General features: G+C 63.3%; 1 long non-coding RNA gene across 1 annotated transcript; it reads right to left on the bottom strand.

Moving 5' to 3' along the window:
* Window positions 1-2402: 2402 nt before the first annotated feature.
* On the bottom strand, window positions 2403-3987 carry LOC140845820 (uncharacterized). Its single transcript, XR_012124720.1, has 3 exons — window positions 3736-3987; window positions 3181-3250; window positions 2403-2451 (listed from the first exon to the last, which is right to left on the bottom strand). It is a non-coding gene; the product is annotated as an uncharacterized lncRNA (long non-coding RNA).
* Window positions 3988-6551: the final 2564 nt, after the last annotated feature.

The raw sequence follows: 6551 nt of genomic DNA, 5'->3' as shown, positions 1-6551 counted from the left end.
ACCTATTCCTGGAACCCTGTGGCTATGACTCAGTGGCTGACGGCGCCCAGAGACAAGTTGGTGTCATGGCGGGAGGCCACCTGTACGAAGGGGAACATCCTCCACACGGTGGGGCGGCTCGCCTCTGTCCAACGGGCCAGAAGCAGAGGGGACGACACAGCACGAAGGTGGACAGGTGCGCCGCAGCTACACACGGGTCCTTGAGGATGCAGCGGCAGCCTGGGGAGCTGCCCGAGTCTGCCGACGGAGGAGGTGCCAGAGCAGCTGCCCCGGCAGAGGCTCGGGATGAGCAGCCGGAGGAGGAGGAGCAGCAGGCAGGCTGGGGTCCTGGGGCGCCGGGTGCCGCCTGCCCGAAGGGGAAGAAGGTCTCCTCCACATGCAGCCAGGACACCAGCAGGGCCGAGGGCCCGATGACAGCAGCTACAGGGCCACGCGGGTGAGCAGAAGAGGCAGGTTATCCCGGGTTCCCCCCATTATCCTGCTTCCACCCCGTCCCCACTGCCCTCTGGGCTCCGGGCCCTGTGCGGAGGGTCCTGTCAATCACCAGCACCTGGGAGTCCCTGTCACAGAAAGGCTTCTGAGCGTCACCTACTCACAGAGGAGGAAACTGGGTCCCACAGGGGGCGGGGAACCACCCTTCAGTCTGGCACAACCGATCGGCAGTGGAGCGGGATTGCAGCCGCACCGGTCTTTAGGACGCCCCACGCCGTGCATGGCCCAAAGCTTCCCTGAGGCTGGGGAACAGCCCACCCCCTGCTGATCGCCCCAGCCCAGAAACTCACCTGGCCCTGGCCCATAAGTTTAAATCTTGCGGGACCTGAAGCACTTAAACAGTCCTTTTCTGCCTGCCCTCTGACCTGGGGGCTCCAGCTGGCAGGACAGGCCGTAGCTGCAGGACAGAGGGACACCTGTGAGCCCCTGGAGCCCCATGGCAGGGGACCCTTCTCCCAGAGCCTGCCGGCAGATACAGCCCACACCCCACTCCTGGCAGCCTCACCTCTGGTCCTCACGCAGGAGCTTCACTCTCCGGAAAAAGGACAGGAAGTGCTCCTTGGGCTCCAGGTCATACTGCCTGACCAGGAACTTGTATGTGAGGAGCTCCACTACAAAGTCAGTGACCTGGGGCAGAGGAAGGACAGGATGCAGACGAGGAGGGGGGTGAGGAGTGGGGCACTGGGATGATCCCAAATCTATGCTCACAGAAACCTGCCTTCCTTCCAAAGCCATCCAGCCTTGCCTGTTCCCACTGTTGGGTCTCCACCTCCTCCTCCAGAAAGGTGGCTTTGATGCCTCCCAATCCCCCACTTTACAAAGCCTTTAGTCTCCTGAGCTCTCCGTGTCTTAACTCTCAACACACGTTAGACCCAGGGGATGGCCCGGACAAGGTCCTGTCCAGGGGGTCTTGACTACATCCCTCACCTTTCATGGCTGGGCACTCAACTCTCTATTTTATACCATCACCCTGGAAGGCAGCAAGGCGGCAAAAGTACATTGAAACACCCCCTGAGCCCAGAATGAGGCCGGTACGTCCTCACCCTTTCTCAAGGTGGAGGACCGCCAGGGCTCTCCAAGGGGCAGGCCTGCCCAGAAACAGCACCCGGGCCTGGCCTCGGCTCGGGACTACCGAGAAGCGGGAACTGCATTGGGGAGCTGAGGCCTCAGGCGGGAAGGCACTGCCACCCCCGATGTGCTTCCTGCTCTGAAGGAGCAGCATCCCTCCCCCTGGGCAGGGCCTGACGGGGAGACCAGTCCTGCCCACACGCTTCCCCCTGGAGCCCTCAGCCCCGCCTGCCCTGGGGCCAGGACTGGGGCTTAGGTGGGCCCTTCTGGCAGTCCTCTCCAAGAAGCCCAGGTCCTGGGGTAGAGGGGGGACTCAGGAGGGGGTGACTGGTGCGGAGAGGTTCGGGCTCACTGGGGGCTCTCTCCTCGCTATACCCCACCATCCTGCCCCCCTGAGCCCTGCTGGGTCACTCACATCCACATGATGTTCCTGTTGTTTCTCTAAGGCATCGTACAGGATCAGTGCGAGTGGCGGGATCATGCCCTGTGCGACCGGGGTGAGGAGATGATGAGTCCCCACCTGCCTCAGGGGAGCCCACAGTGCCTCCCCGGAACCCCACACCCGCAGCCCCCAGCTCTCTTGGACCACCCTGTGCGGCCTCCCCCCTTCCCTTTGCCCTGCTCTCCCCTCCCGGGCCCTCCCAGGGCTGGCTTTTGGCCATTCCCAGGAACTGTGGGCCCGGCACCTGTCCTCCAACTTCCCCCTGTACCCAGCTGCTCTCGCCCTCCTTCTGGTCACACCAGAGCTGGCAGTTCAGAGCTGGTGGGACCAGGAGCAGTTGCAAGATCACTCCACCACCCTGACCCTGGCCACCCCACTCTCACCTGCTTCTTCATATCCTGGGATGCCCTGGGTGACTGGTGCCATTTCCTCACTATGGCCCTCGCGTCCTGCAAGGTGCACGACACTCAGGTGCTCATGCTCCCCTCCCACGTGCCTCCCACAGCCAGACCGTGGTGGATGGATGCCTTTCCCGAGCCCCCTGGCACCTACGCTATCCCCACCTCCAGCAGGCTCTCAGCCCAGAGCAACCCCACCTCTGGCACACACTCATACTCATGCGGGTCCTTGGGCCATGGACACCGCCATGAGAGGGTCAGGGGAGGCCCCTCTGCCTCCCAGGGTGCCCTGAGCACTCACTGTCACCCGGCTATCAGCACGGCTCCCCTCACATGACCAGGGGGGTGCACAAAGCTGAAGCACTTCTTGTGGTCTCTGAACCCTTGCTCACCTGGGAGGCCCGCCCACCAGGCTGACGGCAACCCTCCATGTACACATGGGGAGCCCGAGGCCACAGAGGGGTCATGACAGGCTCAGGGGACCCAGGGGAGAAGCCGACCTTGCTCAGCCACAGGCCCCAACCCTGCTGCCGACGCCACACCAGCCCCAGCCCTGACCGGGGGACTGTCCCCTGGGTCCTCAGTGGATGTCAGGCCCGCAGTCAAGTAGAGCAAGGGAGGGAGACAGACGAGGCCCTCATGGGCCTGGGGTCCCTACTTTCCCTATCAGCTTCCCCTGCACACCCCGCACTCTTCGAGTCTTTCGCAAAGCTGTGCCACAGTGCAGCAGAGGATTTGCCCCAGGAACCCCTCCCTTCCAGACATCCAGCCCCCATTTACCTCGAGGAGCTGCTTCCCTTTAAGCCCCTTGTTCCTCTTTTTAAGTTTTCTGTAGATCCAGGAGCTCTTCCTACGGGGAGGGGAGAGGAGGAGGGACACATGCGGCCTGCAGGCGGAGAGTCTCGGGGCCGACCCCTTTTCCCAGGGATCCTAGAAGGCCCACTAGCCCACAGGAGGCTTCCCACCACGGCCCTGAGCCCTGGAAATCTGTGGCCTGCAGAGGGGGCTTCATGTTTCCACCCAGGGCCTCCATTCCCTGTTCTCCCGGGGGCGAATCTGCTTTGGGCCAGGTCGCTGTCCTTGGGGCAGAGACCTCCTGCTGCAGAGCACAAGCTCCAGATCTCCAATGGGCTTCACCCCACACCTGACATTGGAGGAAACTGATTCCTGCACGGGTACCCCTGGCCTAACCCACAGGGAGCCAGAAGAGCCCGCCATCCTCGCCCCTAGGCTCTGCCACCCCCCAGGAAGTCTCAGCACACTGAGGGACACCGCAAGATGTAGGGGTGTCCCTGTCCACTCAGGTGCCCCGGTCCCAGGGACAGGACTACCCACCAGGAAACATGTCCCCAGGTGTTCTCCAGGCGACGTACATGAGGGTGCTGCAGGGCGACGATGATGGCACGGAAGGACCCGAAATTTCTGAGAGACAGACACTCCTGGGAGGGAAGACAGAGCTGAGAGCGTGGCCTGCTTCTCTGCTCTATCCCCCATGAACTCCTGTCCTTAAGGAGACACACACCCAGGGAGCCCAGCACACCTGGTACCTGCTGAGCAGCCCTCCTGGGTGGAGGACTGTGGCTCAACCCAAGGAAGGGTCCAGGGATGGCTGTCCCACCCCCGGGGCCTGCTAGTCCAGGTCCACAGGCACCCATCCTGAGAGCTGGCAAAGGAGGGGACCCCGGGGGCTGTCCCATGACAGACCTTGGCCACCTGGATCCAGAACTCCACCACTCGGGCCCTGTCCTGGGCTGTCGTGCTCGGGCCGCCGAGGCAGGAGGAGATGACAAAATGAAACGTGGTACCAAAGTGCTTGATGACGTTAAGGATGTTGGGGTTCAGGAGTACAATGGATTCCCTCAGTGGATGTCTCTCTACATAGACCTTGCATTCACCACGTTCAACCCTACTGTACAGCTCCTGGGGATGACAAGAGGTGTCATCCAGCTGTGCCCCTGGTGCCCCTGTTCCCAGGCTGGGTCACTGGTCAGAGCTGGGGCACAGGCAGCTGGGGATGTGCTGTGAGCCTTGTGGCCATCCAGACTTCAGACCCCGTCCACTGAGGCGCCCAGGACCAGATGCACAGGACCCCAGAGTGATGGGACACAGAGGGGCTTTGCTCACAGGCACCCTCACTCACGTCTTCCCTGAGGCACAAGGCGGCTCACCCTGCCATCCTGGGGCATCTGCCTCTCATGCTGCCACCCCGTGGATCCCGATCCCCACTCAGGTGCAGTTTCCCCTGAAACAACTCCACCCAGGGCCTTTGTTGGTGTCTGTGTCTCCCACGCAGTCAGGTCCATGGCAGGGGCCTCTGAAGTGCGGAGGCCATAGGAGCCTGCCAGGCCAATGGCCCGAGGACCTAAGGCCCTGGCAGCACCTCCCTGAGCACCCCTCCCCTGCCCTGCCCCTCCCAGCCCAGCCAGGCTCTGCACACCTTCCCTCCGCTCCTTCTCATTGGTCTGTAAGGATCCCTAAGGGCCAGCCATACTGTCCCCATGTGGTCAGTAAGGGCATAGGGGTGAGGAGAGTCTCCCAGGGCACGTGCTGAATCCGTGGGGAAGCTGGGACATGTGCCCAGATCACAGGAGTCCACGTCGGAATGGCAGGTCTGGGGCAGCCCGTGACACAGGGAAAGCCCACCCCCGACCCTGAGATCCTGCTCCGCTCACCGCACACATCAGGGTCAGCTGCTCGGCCACCAGGCGTGGGGCAAATGCCAGGATGGTCTGCTCCTCCTCCTTCGGCAAATCCCGGGTGCTCACGGTACAGGGGCTGGTGGGCTCCAGGACCACCTGTGGCTCTGCCCGGCCCTGTGCCATTCCTGCAGGTGCCATGGGCCCCGTGCCCGAGGACTCATGGGGCTCCAGTTCGGGGCCTGAGACCACTCCTGTAATATCCCAGGGGCTCGCAGCACTGGGGCTGGTGGGCTCTGGATCTGGAACTGGCTCTGCCACGCCTGGTGCCATTCTAGCGAGTGCCCTGGGCCCCAGGCCCGAAGGCTCATGGGGCTCCAGTTCAGGGCCTGGCCCCTGGGCTGAGGCCTCTGCTGGGACATCCTCCGGCTCTGCAGGGGCTGAAGCAGGTGACACTGGCCGTCGCTCCAGCACAGGGGTCTCAGGGAGCTCCTGGACGGGCTCTAGCCATGAAGTCGGCCCTCCCCGTGTCTCTGGAGCCAGGTGCATCTGCCGTAGGTCTGGACGAGGACACAGAGAAAGGGTCACCCCGGGGCTGATTCCCCGCGCCTTATAATCACAGAAGAGCCCACACTGCCTTGAAGGGAACCCCAGTCCGGGAAGCCCACCCTACATGGTCCTCTGGCCGCAGCCCCTCACCTTCCAGCTCTGCCACCGTGGGTCCCAGGTGCTCCTCCTGGACCAAGTGGTGGAGGACTCGGCCCACCAGGGTGGATGAAAGCTGGCTGGCATCGATGGCGCAGGGCACATGCTCGGGCTCCCAGGCAAGGCGCCTAGCCCATCCAATCCTGGGGCTGGGGTAAGGCCGGGGGGTGGCAGAGTGAGAAGCCTGGTCCTTCCAGCCACACTGCCCTCCGGGTCCACCCTTGTGTGGGCCTGGCAACTGTGCACTCACCTGCCTGTCCAGGCACCTGCCCGTCCTCCTTCCTGACCCTGCGCGTCTGTCCTGGGACCCCATCCTCTCCCATCCTCCCGAATAGGAAGTCCCCAGTTGTCAGGCCGCCCATGGGATTCCAAAGATGACTGACCTGCTAGGCTCTGCTGTGGGCTCCTGGGGCTCCAGCTCAGGGCCTGCCAGGGGGGCTAAGGCCACTGCTGGGACATCCTCTGGCTCTGCAGGGGCTGATGCAGGTGACACCGGCTGTCGCTCCAGCACAGGGGTCTCAGGGAGCTCCGGGACGGGCTCTAGCCACCATGCCGGCCCTCCCCGTGTCTGTGGAGCCAGCTGCATCTGCCGTGGGTCTGAAGCAGGACACAGAGAAAGGGTCACCCTGGGCCTGATTCCTCGCGCCTTACAATGACAGAAGATCCCTCACTGCCTTGAAGGGAACCCCAGTCCGGAAAGCCCACCCTACATGGTCCTCTGGCTGCAGCCCCTCACCTTTCAGCTCTGCCACCGTGGGCCCCAGGTGTTCCTCCTGGACCAAGTGGTGGAGGAGTTGGCCCTCCAGGGTG

This window comes from Manis javanica, chromosome 13 (genome assembly GCF_040802235.1).
Source record: "Manis javanica isolate MJ-LG chromosome 13, MJ_LKY, whole genome shotgun sequence".
Lineage (NCBI taxonomy): Eukaryota > Metazoa > Chordata > Mammalia > Pholidota > Manidae > Manis > Manis javanica.
The sequence above is the reverse complement of the archived record's forward strand: the minus strand, read 5'-3'. Positions and strand labels throughout refer to the sequence as shown.